General features: G+C 46.0%; 1 protein-coding gene across 2 annotated transcripts in view; it reads right to left on the bottom strand.

The window, feature by feature from the left end:
- Window positions 1-20,955, bottom strand: part of LOC143815558 (EF-hand calcium-binding domain-containing protein 4B-like) — a 127,571-nt gene extending 106,616 nt beyond the window's left edge. For both annotated transcript variants that reach the window (XM_077294874.1, XM_077294875.1), the window contains exon 1: window positions 20,823-20,955. The gene's annotated coding sequence lies outside the window, so the exon portion shown is untranslated. The remainder of the gene's footprint in view (window positions 1-20,822) is intronic.
- Window positions 20,956-22,174: the final 1,219 nt, after the last annotated feature.

Below are 22,174 nucleotides of genomic sequence, written 5' to 3'. Positions count from 1 at the left end.
TCCATCACACCTATCCTCAAAAAGCCCTCTCTTGACCCATCCTCTGTATCTAGCTATCGCCCTATATCACTTCTCCCCTATGCCTCAAAACTACTGGAACAACACGTCTACCTTGAACTGTCCTCCCATCTCTCTTCTTGCTCCCTCTTTGACCGCTTACAATCTGGCTTCCGGTCACACCATTCCACTGAAACTGCGCTAACTAAGGTCACCAATGACCTCTTAACCGCCAAGAGCAAGCGACACTACTCTGTTCTCCTCCTCCTCGACCTGTCGGCTGCCTTTGACACAGTGGACCATTCCCTATTATTACAGACCCTCTCATCCCTTGGCATCACAGACTTGGCCCTATCCTGGATCTCATCATACCTAACAGACCGGACATTCAGCGTCTCCCACTCACACACCACCTCCTCACCTCGCCCCCTCTCTGTCGGAGTCCCACAAGGTTCAGTCCTTGGGCCCCTGCTCTTCTCCATTTACACCTTTGGCCTGGGACAGCTCATAGAATCTCATGGCTTTCAGTATCACCTCTATGCTGATGACACACAGATCTACATCTCTGGACCAGATATCTCCTCCCTACTAACCAGAATCCCTCAATGTCTGTCCACTATTTTCATCCTTCTTCTCCGCTAAATTTCTGAAACTTAACATGGACAAAACAGAATTCATCATCTTTCCCCCATCTCACGTGACCCCCCCAATGAACCTATCCATTACAGTAAATGGCTGCCCACTCTCCCCAGTCCCACAAGCTCGCTGCCTCGGGGTTATCCTTGACGCTGATCTCTCCTTCAAACCACATATCCAAGCCCTTTCCACTTCCTGCCGACTTCAACTCAAAAATATTGCACGAATCCGTTCATTCCTCAACCAAGAATCTGCAAAAACCCTAGTCCATGCCCTCTTCATCTCTCACCTTGACTACTGCAACCTCCTGCTCTGTGGCCTCCCCTCAAACACTCTCGCACCCCTCCAATCTATTCTAAACTCTGCTGCCCGACTAATCCACCTGTCCCCCCGCTATTCTCCGGCCTCTCCCCTCTGTTAATCCCTTCACTGGCTCCCCATTGCCCAGAGACTCCAGTACAAAACCCTAACCATGACATACAAAGCCATCCACAACCTGTCTCCTCCTTACATCTGTGACCTCATCTCCCGGTACTTTCCTACACGCAACCTCCGATCCTCACAAGATCTCCTTCTCTACTCCCCTCTTATCTCCTCTTCCCACAATCGTATACAAGATTTCTCTCGCGTATCACCCCTACTCTGGAACCCTCTACCACAACACATCAGACTCTCGCCCACCATCGAAACCTTCAAAAAGAATCTGAAGACCCATCTCTTCCGACAAGCCTACAACCTGCAGTAACCACCGATCGACCAAACCGCTGCATGACCAGCTCTACCCTCACCTACTGTATCCTCACCCATCCCTTGTAGATTGTGAGCCTTCGCGGGCAGGGTCCTCTCTCCTACTGTACCAGTTATGACTTGTATTGTTCAAGATTATTGTACTTGTTTTTATTATGTATACCCCTCCTCACTTGTAAAGCGCCATGGAATAAATGGCGCTATAACAATAACAATAAATAATAAATAATAATAATAAATATATTACATACCAAGTGGCTGTGCTATATACTACGTGGCTGTGCTATATACTACGTGGCTGTCCTATGTACTACGTGGCTGTGCTATATTCTATGTGACTGTGCTATATACTACGTGGCTGCTATATACTATGTGGCTGTGCTATATACTACGTGGCTGTGCTATATACTACGTGGCTGCTATATACTATGTGGATGTGCTATATACTACGTGGCTGCTATATACTATGTGGCTGTGCTGTATACTACGGGCTGTGCTATATACTACGGGCTGTGCTATATACTATGGGCTGTGCTATATACTACGTGGCTGTGCTATATACTACATACTACGTGGCTGTACTATCTACTGTATGGCTGTGTTATATACAACATGGCTGTACTACATCCTGCACCCCGAACTCCCGACATCCAGCACCCCGAACCCCCGACCACAGCTCTGTCAATGAAATAATTTCCATGACCGAATACTGCACATCCGTCCCCTATTGATTCACATAGGCGAAGGATATACAGTATACAGCTGCGACCACAATACAGTTGATGGAATTATTGTCTGCATCTCAGCACCTGAGCAGTTAGGCAATCAATGTTAAGGATAAGCAATCAATATTAAAGTACTAGACAACCCCTTTAATACACTTCTGGGCTTCATACAGTGTTTAGTCTGTCAAGTTACCACTCGCTTCTTTTTATTTAAATCTCAGATTAATAATAGTTTTCATGAAATTAATATCTTTGGCTCAGAGTTTCATAGTACACACTAAAACATTGCAATAAAATATTGTAAAATATGAAATGAAGCCAGAACATAGTATACAACACAAAAAGACTTGCCCAAGGTCTTAATTAAAATTTGGCTCCTCTGTAATAAAATAACATTCAGACAATGGCGCCATTTACAAGGCTCTTGGCAGAGAGATAATGTGAAATAAATGGAGCTGTAGTAAGTTGTGTTGTAATTGAGTGTAAAGATATATTGTTGTGTCAGATGGTTTGTAAAATTAGTCATTTTCTATTAAATGAATCCATCATCGTTACATAGAAATTATATCATATTGTGTGACTTGGCAAAAGTTAATGACAGTGTTTCTCATGGAGTCTCCTTACTGTGGTGATGAGCGAGTTTACTCATTGCTCGGGTTTTCCCGAGCACACTCGGCGAGTATTTGTGACTAGGGTTGAGCGACCTTGACCTTTTTAGGGTCGAGTCATGTTTTGCGAAACCCGACTTTTTGAAAAATCGAGTCGGGCGAAATCGGCCGATTACTGCGAAAAGTCGAGGATCGGCCGGAACACGAAACCCTATGCACGTCAATGGGGATTATTTTTTATTTTTTATTCTCTCTCTCTCTCTCGCTCTCTCTCTCTCTCTCTCTCTCCCCTCCGTCCCATGTTCCCCTCCGTCCCAGCACAGAAAATCTCGTGTTACACATTGCAAATCCCTACTGCGCACAAGCGATAAAATGATGATAGCCGTGCACGCCCCTAACCCCTATGTCATCACTCTGCCCACGCTCCTTCATTGGCTGAAAAAATGGCGCTAAACGCGTCATACGAAATGCGACTTTGGCGCCAAGATCGCGTACCGCATGGCCGACCCCACACAGGGATCGGGTCGGGTTTCATGAGACGCCGACTTTGCCAAAAGTCGGCGACTTATGAAAATTAACAATCCGTTTCGCTCAACCCTATTTGTGACTGCTCGGAGATTTAGTTTTTGTTGACTCAGCTGCATGATTTACGGCTGCTAGCCAGCCTGAGTACATGTGGGGGTTGCCTGGTTGCAAGGGAATCCCTACATGTATTCAAGTTGTCTAACAGCTGTAAATCATGCATCTGAGGCAACGAAAACTAAATCTCCAAGCACTCACAAATACTCGGAGACCACCCGAGCATGCTCGGGAAAACCCGAGCAACGAGTATACTCACTCATCACTAATTATTAGCTGTACCAAGCATTCAATGTACAGTACATCTTTGCACAGAATTGTGTTTATTAATTTACTTCCGATATACTAAACAACTTCTAAACCGTAGTCATCACTCTGCAGTGAAGAGAGCAGACTGTCCCTACATGTCTCACACTGAGCTTGTGACAAGATTTTGTGGGGGCTTGTTCTTTTTTTCCCCCAGTGTGTTGCTGCCTGCTTATTGTTAAGGAACTGTAACACAGAACTAGAATAGAAGGGGGGAAAACTGACCCTGCACTGAGACTAGGCTCATACCCTACGATGGAGTGGGCGACCCATTCCTTGAGAATAGACCCACCGACGATCCTAGGTTAATCTCAAGCGAAGACCTATAGATAGGGGGAAAGAGGTCCCTAAAAGATCTAAGGACTGGGTATAAAAACAGGTCACCTCCTAATAGAAAACACAGAGAGGGCTGTAGAAACCAACTGAAAACAGAAACTAAAGATAGCAGAACCAGAGATCCCAGAACTACACAATATCAAACACAGAAAGCTAACAAAGCACCTAGCCTGAACTCTAGCAGATTAACACTGTTGTCCAGCAAGGAATGGGAGGCAGGTGCTGGGTTATAAAGGGTGATACAATCACCTGACCTAAGGCAATCCAGCACCAGGGGAAAAAGACCAGCAGCCAGAAAACCACAACAAGATGGCGGATGGTCAAAAACAAAACAGATTCTAACACTTATGACTGATCAGCGTCAGAAAGAGGAAGAAATACACGCCCCCAGTGAAATCTCTCTGGTCCTTTTAGTGTCTGTTATGCAATTGCCTAATGATATAACTTGTATTTTGATATGAATAACTGGTACATTTGGCTTGGGGACAACTAGTGATGCACATTGCATAATATGTAAGAAATTGGGGTCAGTTTAGTATGGACAAATGTCGTGGCAGGTTCTTTTTAATTACATAAAACAAGTCATCCCTTGATTTTACTCCGACAGATATGTGGTTATTATAAAGCCTCTATACACAATGGATGTTTCACACACTTGTTCAGCCAACAGCTATCTCTCCCCACTCTTCTATACACAGGAGTGCTCGGCTCTACTGGCTCTGTTGGGGAGAGTCAGGAGTCCCCCATACTTAGTAGATTATCATCCAAGCCTGGTAATATTGGTGGGTTTGGGTGACATTAGTGATGTGTATCAGAAACAAGAGAAGCACTACTGTAAGGTATGAATATTTAAACATAAGAAAAGTAGTGTAAGAAAAAACTTTATTGGCACATAGTTACAAAAATTAAAACATAAGTAAAACCTGTAAGGCTAGAGGCATGAAGCAAAAAATGGAATGGTCATTAATAAGCTGCAGCCAGGCACATTGCATCACACTTACCTGTGTGACTGGCATCCTATGAAAACCATATCAATGTGCAATTTTAATCATAATTTGGTAGGTGTGGTGGTGGCTGTTTTTATTACTAGTTTACACCTGTGCTGCCCCTGCTGTTATGGTTCTCAATGGCAAGAGAACATAGCCCAGCAAACATAAGTACTAGCTCTTGGAAGGATGGAAACTAAACTGACCATGAACTAAACCTGCCACACAACTAACAGTAGCCGGGTAGCGTTGCCTACGTTTTTTATCCCTAGACGCCCAGCGCCGGCCGGAGGACTAACTAATCCTGGCAGAGGAAAATATAGTCCTGGCTCACCTCTAGAGAAATTTCCCCGATAGGCAGACAGAGGCCCCCACATATATTGGCGGTGATTTTAGATGAAATGACAAACGTAGTATGAAAATAGGTTTAGCAAAATTGAGGTCCGCTTACTAGATAGCAGGAAGACAGAAAGGGCACTTTCATGGTCAGCTGAAAACCCTATCAAAATACCATCCTGAAATTACTTTAAGACTCTAGTATTAACTCATAACATCAGAGTGGCAATTTCAGATCACAAGAGCTTTCCAGACACAGAAACGAAACTACAGCTGTGAACTGGAACAAAATGCAAAAACAAACGAGGACTAAAGTCCAACTTAGCTGGGAGTTGTCTAGCAGCAGGAACAAGCACAGAAAGGCTTCTGATTACAATGTTGACCGGCATGGAAGTGACAGAGGAGCAAGGTTAAAAAGCGACTCCCACATCCTGATGGAAACAGGTGAACAGAGGGGATGATGCACACCAGTTCAATTCCACCAGTGGCCACCGGGGGAGCCCAAAATCCAATTTCACAACAGTACCCCCCCCTCAAGGAGGGGGCACCGAACCCTCACCAGAACCACCAGGGCGATCAGGATGAGCCCTATGAAAGGCACGGACCAGATCGGAGGCATGAACATCAGAGGCAGTCACCCAAGAATTATCCTCCTGACCGTATCCCTTCCATTTGACCAGATACTGGAGTTTCCGTCTGGAAACACGGGAGTCCAAGATTTTTTCCACAACGTACTCCAACTCGCCCTCAACCAACACCGGAGCAGGAGGCTCAACGGAAGGCACAACCGGTACCTCATACCTGCGCAACAATGACCGATGAAAAACATTATGAATAGAAAAAGATGCAGGGAGGTCCAAACGGAAGGACACAGGGTTAAGAATCTCCAATATCTTGTACGGGCCGATGAACCGAGGCTTAAACTTAGGAGAAGAAACCCTCATAGGGACAAAACGAGAAGACAACCACACCAAGTCCCCAACACAAAGCCGAGGACCAACCCGACGCCGGCGGTTGGCAAAAAGCTGAGTCTTCTCCTGGGACAACTTCAAATTGTCCACTACCTGCCCCCAAATCTGATGCAACCTCTCCACCACAGCATCCACTCCAGGACAATCCGAAGATTCCACCTGACCAGAAGAAAATCGAGGATGAAACCCCGAATTACAGAAAAAAGGAGACACCAAGGTGGCAGAGCTGGCCTGATTATTGAGGGCAAACTCCGCTAAAGGCAAAAAAGCAACCCAATCATCCTGATCTGCAGACACAAAACACCTCAAATATGTCTCCAAGGTCTGATTCGTCCGCTCGGTCTGGCCATTAGTCTGAGGATGGAAAGCAGACGAGAAAGACAAATCTATGCCCATCCTAGCACAGAATGCTCGCCAAAATCTAGACACGAATTGGGTTCCTCTGTCAGAAACGATATTCTCCGGAATACCATGCAAACGGACCACATTTTGAAAAAACAGAGGAACCAACTCGGAAGAAGAAGGCAACTTAGGCAGGGGAACCAAATGGACCATCTTAGAGAAACGGTCACACACCACCCAGATGACAGACATCTTCTGAGAAACAGGAAGATCCGAAATAAAATCCATAGAGATGTGCGTCCAGGGCCTCTTCGGGATAGGCAAGGGCAACAACAATTCACTAGCCCGAGAACAACAAGGCTTGGCCCGAGCACAAACGTCACAAGACTGCACAAAGCCTCGCACATCTCGAGACAGGGAAGGCCACCAGAAGGACCTTGCCACCAAATCCCTGGTACCAAAGATTCCAGGATGACCTGTCAACGCAGAAGAATGAACCTCAGAAATGACTTTACTGGTCCAATCATCAGGAACAAACAGTCTACCAGGTGGGCAACGATCAGGTCTATCCGCCTGAAACTCCTGCAAGGCCCGCCGCAGGTCTGGAGAAACGGCAGACAATATCACTCCATCCTTAAGGATACCTGTAGGTTCAGAGTTACCAGGGGAGTCAGGCTCAAAACTCCTAGAAAGGGCATCCGCCTTAACATTCTTAGAACCCGGCAGGTAGGACACCACAAAATTAAACCGAGAGAAAAACAACGACCAGCGCGCCTGTCTAGGATTCAGGCGTCTGGCGGACTCAAGATAAATTAGATTTTTGTGGTCAGTCAATACCACCACCTGATGTCTAGCCCCCTCAAGCCAATGACGCCACTCCTCAAAAGCCCACTTCATGGCCAAAAGCTCCCGATTCCCAACATCATAATTCCGCTCGGCGGGCGAAAATTTACGCGAGAAAAAGGCACAAGGTCTCATCACGGAACAATCGGAACTTCTCTGCGACAAAACTGCCCCAGCTCCGATTTCAGAAGCGTCGACCTCAACCTGAAAAGGAAGAGCAACATCAGGCTGACGCAACACAGGGGCGGAAGAAAAGCGGCGCTTAAGCTCCCGAAAGGCCTCCACAGCAGCAGGGGACCAATCAGCAACATCAGCACCCTTCTTAGTCAAATCAGTCAATGGTTTAACAACATCAGAAAAACCAGCAATAAATCGACGATAAAAGTTAGCAAAGCCCAAAAATTTCTGAAGACTCTTAAGAGAAGAGGGTTGCGTCCAATCACAAATAGCCTGAACCTTGACAGGATCCATCTCGATGGAAGAGGGGGAAAAAATATATCCCAAAAAGGAAATCTTTTGTACCCCAAAAACGCACTTAGAACCCTTCACACACAAGGAATTAGACCGCAAAACCTGAAAAACCCTCCTGACCTGCTGGACATGAGAGTCCCAGTCATCCGAAAAAATCAAAATATCATCCAGATACACAATCATAAATTTATCCAAATAATCACGGAAAATGTCATGCATAAAGGACTGAAAGACTGAAGGGGCATTTGAAAGACCAAAAGGCATCACCAAATACTCAAAGTGGCCCTCGGGCGTATTAAATGCGGTCTTCCACTCATCCCCCTGTTTAATTCGCACCAAATTATACGCCCCACGGAGATCTATCTTAGAGAACCACTTGGCCCCCTTTATGCGAGCAAACAAATCAGTCAGCAGTGGCAACGGATATTGATATTTAACCGTGATTTTATTCAAAAGCCGATAATCAATACACGGTCTTAAAGAGCCATCTTTCTTAGCCACAAAGAAAAAACCGGCTCCTAAGGGAGATGACGAAGGACGAATATGTCCCTTTTCCAAGGACTCCTTTATATATTCTCGCATAGCAGCATGTTCAGGCACAGACAGATTAAATAAACGACCCTTAGGGTATTTACTACCCGGAATCAAATCTATGGCACAATCGCACTCCCGGTGCGGAGGTAATGAACCAAGCTTAGGTTCTTCAAAAACGTCACGATATTCAGTCAAGAATTCAGGAATCTCAGAGGGAATAGATGATGAAATGGAAACCACAGGTACGTCCCCATGCGTCCCCTTACATCCCCAGCTTAACACAGACATAGCTTTCCAGTCAAGGACTGGGTTATGAGATTGCAGCCATGGCAATCCAAGCACCAACACATCATGTAGGTTATACAGCACAAGAAAGCGAATAATCTCCTGATGATCCGGATTAATCCGCATAGTTACTTGTGTCCAGTATTGTGGTTTATTACTAGCCAATGGGGTGGAGTCAATCCCCTTCAGGGGTATAGGAGTTTCAAGAGGCTCCAAATCATACCCACAGCGTTTGGCAAAGGACCAATCCATAAGACTCAAAGCGGCGCCAGAGTCGACATAGGCATCCGCGGTAATAGATGATAAAGAACAAATCAGGGTCACAGATAGAATAAACTTAGACTGTAAAGTGCCAATTGAAACAGACTTATCAAGCTTCTTAGTACGCTTAGAGCATGCTGATATAACATGAGTTGAATCACCGCAATAGAAGCACAACCCATTTTTTCGTCTAAAATTCTGCCGTTCACTTCTGGACAGAATTCTATCACATTGCATATTCTCTGGCGTCTTCTCAGTAGACACCGCCAAATGGTGCACAGGTTTGCGCTCCCGCAGACGCCTATCGATCTGGATAGCCATTGTCATGGACTCATTCAGACCCGCAGGCACAGGGAACCCCACCATAACATCCTTAATGGCATCAGAGAGACCCTCTCTGAAATTCGCCGCCAGGGCGCACTCATTCCACTGAGTAAGCACAGCCCATTTACGGAATTTCTGGCAGTATATTTCAGCTTCGTCTTGCCCCTGAGATAGGGACATCAAGGCCTTTTCCGCCTGAAGCTCTAACTGAGGTTCCTCATAAAGCAACCCCAAGGCCAGAAAAAACGCATCCACATTGAGCAACGCAGGATCCCCTGGAGCCAATGCAAAAGCCCAATCCTGAGAGTCGCCCCGGAGCAAGGAAATCACAATCCTGACCTGCTGAGCAGGATCTCCAGCAGAGCGAGATTTCAGGGACAAAAACAACTTGCAATTATTTTTGAAATTTTGAAAGCAAGATCTATTCCCCGAGAAAAAATCAGGCAAAGGAATTCTAGGTTCAGACATAGGAACATGAACAACAAAATCTTGTAAATTTTGAACTTTCGTGGTGAGATTATTCAAACCTGCAGCTAAACTCTGAATATCCATTTTAAACAGGTGAACACAGAGCCATTCCAGGATTAGAAGGAGAGAGAGAGAGAGAAAGGCTGCAATATAGGCAGACTTGCAAGAGATTCAATTACAAGCACACTCAGAACTGAAGGGAAGGGAAAAAAAAAAAAAAATCTTCAGCAGACTTCTCTTTTCTCTCCTTTCTCTGTCAATTAATTTAACCCTTTTTGGGCCGGTCCAAACTGTTATGGTTCTCAATGGCAAGAGAACATAGCCCAGCAAACATAAGTACTAGCTCTTGGAAGGATGGAAACTAAACTGACCATGAACTAAACCTGCCGCACAACTAACAGTAGCCGGGTAGCGTTGCCTACGTTTTTTATCCCTAGACGCCCAGCGCCGGCCGGAGGACTAACTAATCCTGGCAGAGGAAAATATAGTCCTGGCTCACCTCTAGAGAAATTTCCCCGATAGGCAGACAGAGGCCCCCACATATATTGGCGGTGATTTTAGATGAAATGACAAACGTAGTATGAAAATAGGTTTAGCAAAATTGAGGTCCGCTTACTAGATAGCAGGAAGACAGAAAGGGCACTTTCATGGTCAGCTGAAAACCCTATCAAAATACCATCCTGAAATTACTTTAAGACTCTAGTATTAACTCATAACATCAGAGTGGCAATTTCAGATCACAAGAGCTTTCCAGACACAGAAACGAAACTACAGCTGTGAACTGGAACAAAATGCAAAAACAAACGAGGACTAAAGTCCAACTTAGCTGGGAGTTGTCTAGCAGCAGGAACAAGCACAGAAAGGCTTCTGATTACAATGTTGACCGGCATGGAAGTGACAGAGGAGCAAGGTTAAATAGCGACTCCCACATCCTGATGGAAACAGGTGAACAGAGGGGATGATGCACACCAGTTCAATTCCACCAGTGGCCACCGGGGGAGCCCAAAATCCAATTTCACAACACCCTGCCTTTATTAGTGGAGGTCTGCTGCATCCTGCTAGATTATTATTATTATTATTTATTGTTATAGCGCCATTTATTCCATGGCGCTTTACATGTGAGGAGGGGTATGCATAATAAAAACAAGTACAATATTCTTAAACAATACAAGTCATAACTGGTACAGGAGGAGAGAGGACCCTGCCCGCGAAGGCTCACAATCTACAAGGGATGGGTGAGAATACAGTAGGTGAGGATAGAGCTGGTCATGCAGCGGTTTGGTTGATCGGTGGTTACTGCAGCTTGTAGGCTTGTCGGAAGAGGTGGGTCTTCAGGCTCTTTTTGAAGGTTTCGATGGTAGGCGAGAGTCTGATGTGTTGTGGTAGAGGGTTCCAGAGTAGGGGTGATACGTGAGAGAAATCTTGTATACGATTGTGGGAAGAGGAGATAAGAGGGGAGTAGAGAAGGAGATCTTGTGAGGATCGGAGGTTGCGTGTAGGTAAGTACCAGGAGACGAGGTCACAGATGTATGGAGGAGACAGGTTATAGATGGCTTTGTACGTCATGGTTAGGGTTTTGTACTGGAGTCTCTGGGCAATGGGGAGTCAGTGAAGGGATTGACAGAGGGGAGAGGCCAGGGAATAGCGGGGGGACAGGTGGATTAGTCGGGCAGCAGAGTTTAGAATAGATTGGAGGGGTGCGAGAGTGTTAGAGGGGAGGCCACAGAGCAGGAGATTGCAGTAGATGTGCATTTGTCATCAGATAGGGTTTTGGGAAGACCGTATCTTATGGTATGTGCTTTTCTGATTCCCTATTAGACCACAGTAACCAAAAAGGGTCTATAAAAACCTGAGAATCTTAGTCTGCAAAACACTGAAAGAACCCAAAAAGAAAAGGGCTTGAGGTGCACCAATGAGGAAATAATTTGTAATGCAACTGCTTACATAAGAGAGGAGTGGCCCGCAGGACTGCCGTGAGGTAATTCAGACAAAGGTATCCAGTTATGCAGCCAAGGGTAAAATACCCGGAAAACCTAGTCACAACCAGCCAGAACATGAGTGGAGGACCCCGAAGTGGCCCACTGACCAGGGCCGGCCTTTGCCCTGTGCGACCTGTGCGGCCGCACAGGGCGCCAAGGCTCGTTAGCATACAAGGGGCGCATTTATTGAGCTCAGCAGATTAATGTCACATTACATCACAATCAGGGGTGGGATTCAGCCGGTACGACCCGGTACGGGGCAGCCGTTTTCTAAAATTTCCATCTGCCAGCGTTCCGGTTACCACGCCCCCGGTCATCGGGCCCCCCCTGGCAGTGGCGTAGGAAGGGGGCGGCACAATGCGGGGGGCGGCACAATGCGGGGGGGCGGGTCGCCGGCGGCGCAGAATTTACCTGGCTGTTCGCTTCTCGGCTTCAGAAAAATTCCCGCCGCGATCTCCATCTGCGCATGCGCGGCATCCCGCGGCCATTTTCCTGAAGCCCTGGGCAGCAGAGCACTCCACCTGCGCACGCGCGGCCTCAGGAAGATGGCCGCCCCCACCGATAAGCAGATAGAGCAGGATCGCGGTCAGGTAAGAAGAACTTGTTTTTTTTTTTAATTATTATTGAGAGCGGCGATCGGGAGGGGGGGGCAGGGCAGAACGCTGGACACTGGGGCAGAAAGCTGGACACTGGGGCAGAAAGCTGGAGACGGGGCAGAAAGCTGGACACAGGGGGGGCAGAGCGCTGGACACTGGGGCAGAACGCTGGACACTGGGGCAGAACGCTGGACACTGGGGCAGAACGCTGGACACGGGGGCAGAACGCTGGACACGGGGGCAGAACGCTGGACACTGGGGCAGAAAGCTGGACACTGGGGCAGAAAGCTGGACACTGGGGCAGAAAGCTGGACACTGGGGCAGAAAGCTGGACACAGGGGCAGAACGCTGGACACAGGGGCAGAACGCTGGACATTGGGGCAGAACGCTGGACACTGATGCAGAACGCTGGACACTGGGGCAGAAAGCTGGACACTGGGGCAGAACGCTGGACACTGGGGCAGAAAGCTGGACACTGGGGCAGAAAGCTGGACACTGGGGCAGAACGCTGGACACAGGGGCAGAACGCTGGACATTGGGGCAGAACGCTGGACACTGATGCAGAACGCTGGACACTGGGGCAGAAAGCTGGACACTGGGGCAGAACGCTGGACACTGGGGCAGAAAGCTGGACACTGGGGCAGAAAGCTGGACACTGGGGCAGAAAGCTGGACACAGGGGGCAGAAAGCTGGACACAGGGGCAGAAAGCTGGACACTGGTGCAGAATGCTGGACACTGGTGCAGAATGCTGGACACTGGTGCAGAATGCTGGACACGGGCAGAATGCTTGACACAGGGGCAGAATGGAGACACGGGGCAGGATGACAGACATGGCGTCATGACTGGAGACACTGGAGGCAGGATTGGAGACAGATGGGGCAGGATGGATACAATGGAGACAGATGGGGCAGGATGGGAAGATCATATGGGGCAGGATAGATACTCATTAGGGCAGGATGGGAGAATATATGGCTGACGCCAGGAATGAGACACACGGGGGCCAGGATGGCGAATATTATTACCATAGGGGCTAATTAAGGGATATTATTACTGCAGTGATGTATTTATTTTATTTTTTGAGTATACTGTTTTAAATGGAGGGGCGGTCCTATTACTGTGTAGAGTGACACAATGTCGCCTTCTTCATGTGGTGTAATGTAGAAGTTGGGAAAATTAAGTAATGTGTTCTGCAAGTGGAACTCGAGATAACTGTGTGTATTTCCTGCAGAGACGAGTCCTGGCTGGATGAAGTGATGGCGGTCTGTGCGGGATGAAAGATGAAGGACTTCACCTAGAGATGTCACTGGTGAGTCAGTGTGTTACCTATACACTGACACTATACACTGTATACTATATACTGAGGTCCTGTGTATGTCACCGGTGATCACTGTATTACCTATACACAGACGCTGCATACTAAGTACAGATCTCCTGTGTATAATGGCACTTATGGTGATAGTATTGTGTTTTTTTTTATTATTGATCAGTATTGTAGTATTCAGTCACTATGTGGTGGTAATATGTGGTCTGGTCATGATGTTGTGGTATTCGTTCCTTGTATTTGATATTATTCGATCACTGTGGTGGTAATATGTCATCTGGTCATGGTGTGGCGGTGTTTGGCCTTGCAGGCCGCCGCTCTGCACTCTGATTGGCTGTCAGCCCATATGGCTTTGGACCAAGCGTCATTTTTTCCTTTTGGTCCGCTTTAAAGCACTTTATAATTCCCGTTATTGCAATATTAGTGTTTCTTCAAGTGTTTTGCAGGGAAACACAAGTTTTCTAAGTAAACGTGTTGTTGTGAATATTAAAGAGTTATTGTTTTCTTTCAAAGTTTGGAGGGGGCGCCGTCCTGCAGTCTCGCACAGGGCGCCTTTTGGGCTAAGTCCGGCCCTGCCACTGACTTATAGACCCTTGAGAGGTTCAGGTGTTTATCAACTGTTTAGTTGTTTGTATTGATTATTGCAAGGTATTAAGCTACATATACGCTCATATGCTGATAACCTTTGTATACTAAGAACAGGGCTTGAGTGGGCATACCAACAGGTTTTACTTAGGTTTTAATTTTTGTAACTATGTGGCAATAAAGTTTAATCTTACACTACTATTCTTATGTTTAAGTGTGCATACCTTACAGTAATGCTATTCTCTCTATTGTTTCTGGTATTATTTTTTACTACTGGTTGGTTATTGCACCGTATAAGATTACGTCATGCTATAGTAGTGCGCCTGGGGCATCTTACTATATATAATAATTATAGGGCATAACTCAGGAGACTCTTTGCGTGGAATAAGACAACTACAGGACACAGTTTTATAAGTGGTAAAGTCTATATTATTGGAGCGCCCCCACACCGCCGCAGGGCCGAGGGGTACCCGGAGCCGGGCCTCTGGGATCTCAGTCCTGGGGTTGTCACGGTGGCTAGACCCGGTCCGTGGCCCTGTCTGTCAGTGGGGGACGTCCGTTGCAAATAGGTGCTGTTAACGGTGGTATAGCGGTGCAGTTGTGGGGTGCAGGTCGCGGTAAATAACGAGGACACCAGGTTGCAGTCTCTTTACCTCTTTACTGGAGATCTCTCGGTCCTCAGTCCAGAATCCGGTCCACCAGGCTGCGCAAGTCCGGCCGGTCCAATGGCACTTCCAGAGTTCTCCTCACAGGTGGAAATCAGTGCCTTCCTTCTTAGCGCTTTGTGTTGTAGTCCTTCCCTGCTGTGCTTACGGAAAGTACCCCACAACTGTTGTGTCTGTTTCTTAAGTTCCCTCACAACTCGATTAACTGATCTTCTGCTAATCTTCCGTCCCTTCCTGATGTTACAGTAAGAACGGCACCCGTTTGTCAGGTAGGCCTGGAGTTCTTCCGGGACCCTAGAGACGCCCCTCTCCCGCAATTGCCCCCCAAGACTTCATAGGTGATATGTGGTAGACAGCCCGCCTGAGACTGACTGTCCTGCCGCTGTTTGGAGTATGGCTTAAAGCTGTATATTATTCCACTCCCTCGGCGTTCCGGCCACCGGTAATGCGCCTCAGCAAGGTGCTGCCTCTTTCAACAAAACCCCTGCTGGTATTCTCCTTCTGCTTGATTTCGTTTCTCACTCAGCACAATCTATCTCGCTTCTAATCCTTTCTTAGGGCACCGCCGCTATTCTGAGCAGGCACGGTCCCGTTACGTTCTTTCAATGCCAAGCCTCTGCCAGGATCCCACCCCTGGCAGAGACCCTACTGTCTCTTCCTCCACAACACCCTCTCTCACTAGGTGTTGCTTCGTTCGATCCAGTCAGCTTTCTCCCTAACTTCCTGCCTGACCCCCAGTTTACCCACTATGGTGGGGAGTGGCCTAATGAATAGCACCCTTAGCTCCCCCCGGAGTCCCAGCTGTGAAACATATTGGTGTCTGTGATACCTGATTGGAGGAACTTCTTCAGTGCCATCGAACGCACCGTGGCTCCCCTTAGTGGCGGAGCCACAGTACTGCAACGACCAGGACTCTGGGGCGCTGCACTATCACACGGTGATTCAAACAAGTGCAGAGAGAAACTCAAGTCCACAACACTTGGAGTAAATATTAAATGCAGCTTAGCAGTCTATAGGAAACTTCAGAGGAAAATGCAATCACGCAGAAAGTCTATGAAGCACAATTATTCTTGAGGATACTTGACACGAATAAGTCCTTGCTTAGTCCAAAACACAGATAGATATGCTTATAAGGCAGTTCAAATAATATCTTAGCTCAACCAGGGAGGCCTGGGTAATAGTATCAGGTTCTTGCAGAGCAGCAAAGCTTACATGTCCAGCAAATGCAGATGGAAGTAAACACGAGCAGCAGATGAAGGAGGATTACTGGAACTGGTGTATGCAGCAGGAACTCCGAGGAGAGTAGCAGGATAACCCCACAGGTTCACAGGAGCAGTTATATAGCCAGGGAGTCACCAGAGGTCAGGCGCTGGATGCAAGGCAGAGTACTCTAGCACAGACTGAAGGCTGGGGTGGAGTTTTATAGCACGAAGACACAGTGCGCATGAGACCAAAGACGCCATCTTGGAAAAGGGCAGTAATGCACAAAAGGTAGTAAAAAATGTTCAGAGTCCTGACACTATATTAGTAATGTGTATGCGGCCATAAGCTTAGGAAGAGAGGATCTGAAAAGGAATGAGAAACCAAACCTGTTGATTTATATCATTATCTAACCAGATGGAATGAGGACTGATGACAAATTTACATGGAATTACAACTAAAATGTGAGTTCATGGTCAAATCATCATATCGCATGTTGTACTAGCTAAATCGCTGGCAACATATATCTCTAAGCATCACCATAACAGGTATATGTATTTTTCTGCTTTCATGAAGAAGATTTTTATGATATTTTGCAGTGATATGTTATGATTAAGAAATCTCGAAGTTTAGATCCTTTACATAACAGTGATATGTGAGTTTTGGTTGTTTGTGCCCTTAATCAAAAGGACGAGGAGCTTTTCCCTGTATATACTGTGAGGGGTTGACTCGCTTAGCTGCTCCTCGAGGTAGACACAGGACCACATTTGGTTGAAGACACTGGGTGATTTATTGCATCATAAACCAGGAACCCAAGCTGGTAACAGAAAAACAGCTTGTCTGGCTCAAAAGAAAGTACACACAGCATACACAGTCTTGCCAGGTACTTCTGAGACAACACCTATGGCAGCTCTCACATGAGCTTCAGTATGGAGGCTTCCTTCCTCCACACAACACAGACAGAGAAAATAACCTGGTTGGACATTTAACTCCCTCCAGCCACACCCTGGAGGTGGAGATATGGTGGGTAGGCATCCTGCCACTCTGTGACCTACCCACCATGAAAGCCAGGCCCCTATATGACTGGATTGGTGTCAGCACTTAAAACACTTATGGCTTTCACATCATGCAGGAAAGCAAACTTTGTGACACGTATCTCGCCTCATGTACGACACCAGTGGCCCTGTCACAATACCTTAGTGTTAGGGTACCGTCACACAGTGGCATTTTTATCGCTACGACGGCACGATTCGTGACGTTCTAGCGATATCGTTACGATCTCGCAGTGTCTGACACGCTACTGCGATCAGACACCCTGCTGAGAATCGTACGTCGTAGCACATCGTTTGAAACTTTCTTTCGTCGCTGGATCTCCCGCTGTCATCGCTGGATCGTTGTGTGTGACAGCGATCCAGCGATGCATTCGCTGGTAACCAGGGTAAACATCGGGTTACTAAGCGCAGGGCCGCGATTAGTAACCCGATGTTTACCCTGGTTACCAGCGTAAAAGTAAAAAAAAAAAAACCGTACATACTCACCATCTGATGTCCGTCAGGTCCCTTGCCGTCTGCTTCCCGCTCTGTCTGTCTGCCGGCCGGAAAGTGAGAGCAGATCACAGCGGTGACGTCACTGCTGCGCTCTGCTCTCACTGTACGGCTGCACTCAGTCAGAGCAGGAAGCAGACGGCAAGGGACCTGACGGACATCAGATGGTCAGTATGTACTGTTTGTTTTTTTTTACTTTTACGCTGGTAACCACGGTAAACATCGGGTTACTAAGCGCGGCCCTGCGCTTAGTAACCCGATGTTTACCCTGGTTACCAGCGAACCTCGGCATCGTTGGTCGCTGGAGAGCGGTCTGTGTGACAGCTCCCCAGCGACCACACAACGACTTACCAACGATCACGGCCAGGTCGTATCGCAGGTCGTGATCGTTGGTAAATCGTATAGTGAGACGGTACCCTAACTACAGGCCTCAATTTACCAACTGAAGGACAAACATGAGTCCTTTTGGCCTCCGTCTAGCTGATATGTACCTAAATACAACTTGTTTAGCATTGTATGAAAACTCAGCAGATTGCACTTTCATATACACAGGGTCACCTCAAAAACTGTACATAGTTTTTTAAATGGGTCCCTATTAGTCACGATGTACATAGAGGGGCCAAGTAACCACATGAGGACGTGCAGAAAATGCTGGGTGCAGAAGTAAAGATTGTCCTGGTTTGAACCAGGCATCTGAAATGTTTTGATGAACTTTAGTTCCTAAGTTGGATGGAAGCCTAGGCACCTGGATTCGGGCTAGTGTCAGCTGTATAGCCCACTTGCTGAGTACTTACATGTGAAGTAGACAGATGCATAGACAGACTTACGGATAGATAGATGATAGATAGCTAGATAGCTAGCTAGCTAGATAGATAGATATGAGCTAGATAGATAGATATGGGATAGATATAGATAGATAGATAGATAGATAGATAGATAGATAGATAGATAGATAGATAGATAGATATGGGATAGATACTGTAGATAGATAGATACGTGGGCTCCGGGGAGCCCCTGCAGTGCAGCTAATAATGAGGGCAATCTGGTCAGTTTATCTAACCCTGAGGCTCCGGGGTCCCCTGGCCAGATTACCCTCATGTGCGGTGGGCAGGGAGCAATCCCTGCTTTTCCGCTGCATGCAAGAGTAAATGGCAGTGGAGCGGAACTGCAGGGAATGCATCATCATTCAGCGCCGGAGCCTGTGCGAGACAGAAAGCTGCCGGCGATGGTGCGGCTTCAGCATACCATGCGCAGAGGTGAGGTGTTTGTGTGTGTATGTGTATGCAGAGAGGTGAATGGTGCTGTGTGTTTGTGTGTGTATGCAGAGAGGTGAATGGTGATGTGTGTGTAGATGGAGGAGAGGGCAATGATGGGGGTGATGGGGCAGAACGCAATGATTGGGTTGACAGAGAGGGCAATGATGGGGTGATGGGGCAAAAGGCAATGATTGGGTTGACGGAGAAGGCAATAATAGGGGTGGTGGGGGAGAAAGCAATGATGGGGTGGTGGAAAGGACAATAATGGGGTGATGGGGAGGAGGAAATGATGTATGTGGTGAATGGGCAATAATGGGGGTGGTGGGGAGGTGGAAATGATGGAGGCGGTGTAATGGGCAATGATGGGGTGGTGGGGGAAAAGACAATGATGGTGGTGGTGGTGGAAAGGGCAATAGTGGGGATGGTGGGGGTGGAGGAAATGATGGAGGTCATGGAATGGGCAATGATGGGGGTTTTGGGGGAGAAGACAATGATGATGGCAGTGGAAAGGACAATGATGGGGTGGTGGGGAGGAGGCAATGACGGTGGCAGTGGAAAGGACAACGATGGGGTAGTGGGGAGGGCAATAATGAGATTATCGATTATTATGTCTAACACAGTCCCTTAGTATGAAGTGTACTCACTTATTATGTATAGCGAAGTCCCTTAGTATATAGTGTACTCACTTATGTATAGCACAGTCCCTTAGTGTATAGTATGCTCACTTATTATGTATAACACTATCCTTAGTTACAGTTTCCTCTTTTGTTATGCATAACACAGTCCCTTATTACGTACCATCCTCTCTAGTTATATATGATGCCCTCCCTTATTATATAGCTTCCTCTGCTGTTATGTACAGTGCTGTCTCTTACATAGTGTATTCTTGTTATTTTTGTTATTCACAGCACCTTCTTTTATTACATAGTCCCCTCTCTTTTTAGATATAAAATGACTACTGATGGAGGAACCAGTGACCAGACTACCAGTCCATCAGCTTCTCCTTTAGAAAAGAAGCTTTCCCATGCCAAGACAGGACAGTATGTAATAAAAAACAGGACTCTATAAAATCCAATATGTAAGGGACGGTGCTGTACATAACAAGAAAGGGCACTGTATAATAAGGGACGGCAATATACATAATAAAGGAGACTATGTAATTATGTCACCTTAAAAGGTGGGGGGGCCCAGGCATATTTCCTGCACAGGGGCCCCAAGCTGTCTGTGTCAGCCCCTGGATAGATAGATAGATAGATAGATAGATAGATAGATAGATAGATAGATAGATAGATAGATTGACAGATAGATAGATATAATATAGATAGATAGATAGATAGATAGATAGATAGATAGATAGATAGATAGATAGAATATAGGTAGACAGATATAAATTCAGAAACAAGAGGCAGCACATTCTTGAGAAAGGCTCATTGTAGCCGAAGCATTACCACGCCACCAGGGTTATTAAAGTTCCTTTTGTATTTTTGAAAATGCTGGAGTGCTGCCTCTTTTTTTCTGAATTTATATCCTTTTGCACGGAGGAGACTCATTGTTGAGAGGCCCTGCTTCCATAGTACTTTTATAAGTGTGCTGTTACAATTTTTTGCTCTAGATAGATAGATAGATAGATAGATAGATAGATAGATAGATAGATAGATAGATAGATAGAAAGATAGATGCAGGATTCGTGAGAGAAAGGCAAAAAAAATGTGCTAAGGTCAGCATATTAAGATTTTTGCTGATTGTGTTTCTCTCATTAATTTGTTCAGACAGATTTTATTATTCCTTTAAATGTGTTATACAAGTCAAGTGAATTACTTTCCTTTACTACTGTGAGAAATGGCTACCATAAAGAACTCTTGTATCTACTTGAATCAGACGTAATAGAAGAGTAAAGTATGAATTTTATGGGTAACGTACCTTGGAATAGATGATGGGTGTGATACTTGATGTGTTTAGTCCGCAGCTTTTTAGTTGTGGGAAACAAGCAGTTTCTCTACTTGATCGCTGCGCATGTAACATTGTATTGTGTCATTTACTTACTCAACTGAGCCTTTCCGTTCTTGCCTTGGAACATTGCTCTGACTTTTTAAGCACCACTTCCTATGCAAAAGGAAGTTGTTCATATCTGATACTTGGTGTAAACTAAGTAGTAATGTAGACTGTAGTGTCAGCAGTCACAGAAACCTAAGCTTTAAAAATGAATTTTTTGTTGTTGAGCACATTAGAAATAGTAAACCTCATAATTAGTGTTGAGCGATACTTTCCGATATCGGAAAGTATCGGTATCGGAAAGTATCGGCCGATACCGTCACAGTATCGGAATCCAATCCGATACCGATACCCGATCCCAATGCAAGTCAATGGGACGAAAATATCGGAATTAAAATAAACCCTTTCTTTCCTTGTAGGTTAATTCTACATGAAGGAAAACAACTAAGAATAATGTAGGATGTATTGGGGGAGGTGGCGGAGACATTAAAGGCACAGGGGTTTATCCCAATCAAATAGAATAGCAGTATTTTTAATTTTTTTATGACGTTCGGCGTTAGAAAGAATTTGACTATGTTAATTTTTTATTTATTTTGTCAGATATTGATGTTTCACTACTTCCACGCCCTTCACCCTATTTTTTACTTCTCCCACACTTTCTTCTTCATTATCCTCATCATCAGCTTCTGTGACATCAACTTCTTCACCTTATTCATCTTCTTCTTTTCTACGTATATATATATTTTTTTTTTTACATTGTTCATATTCTTTTTATTTAACTATTATCTTTTTTATATTCAACTTCTTCATCATATTCTTATTTGTGACAGGCATTCCCGTAGTTGTTATCTATAAAAGTTTGAAGATTACACCTTCCGTTCTGCCTGTCACAAAACAGTTACATTTGTCCGCGTTCAGTTTGGCCTGCAGCATCAGGCTTTATCCAGGGGCACCACGAGGAGGAACGGACTCACCCCCATACACTGCTTAGTCTTCTTCTGCTTATAATTTAGATAATATCTTTTGCTCTGATATTTAGTCTTATGCTTAATGTTCTTCTGCTCTTTGTTCTGCAGCCTCTTGTTCTTCTGCTTCTCGGTCTTCCAGGTTGTCGTCGTCATCTCCAGGGTCATCATCTCCAGGGTCGTCATCTCCAGGGTCGTCGTCATCGGGGTCGTCGTCATCGGGGTCGTCGTCATCGGGGTCGTCTTCAGGGTCATCGTCTCCAGGGTCGTCGTCATCTCGGTGGTTGTCGTCTCTGGTGTCGTCATCATCTTAGG

This window comes from Ranitomeya variabilis, chromosome 3 (genome assembly GCF_051348905.1).
Source record: "Ranitomeya variabilis isolate aRanVar5 chromosome 3, aRanVar5.hap1, whole genome shotgun sequence".
NCBI lineage: Eukaryota > Metazoa > Chordata > Amphibia > Anura > Dendrobatidae > Ranitomeya > Ranitomeya variabilis.
This window is presented reverse-complemented; position numbering and strand designations above follow the sequence as displayed.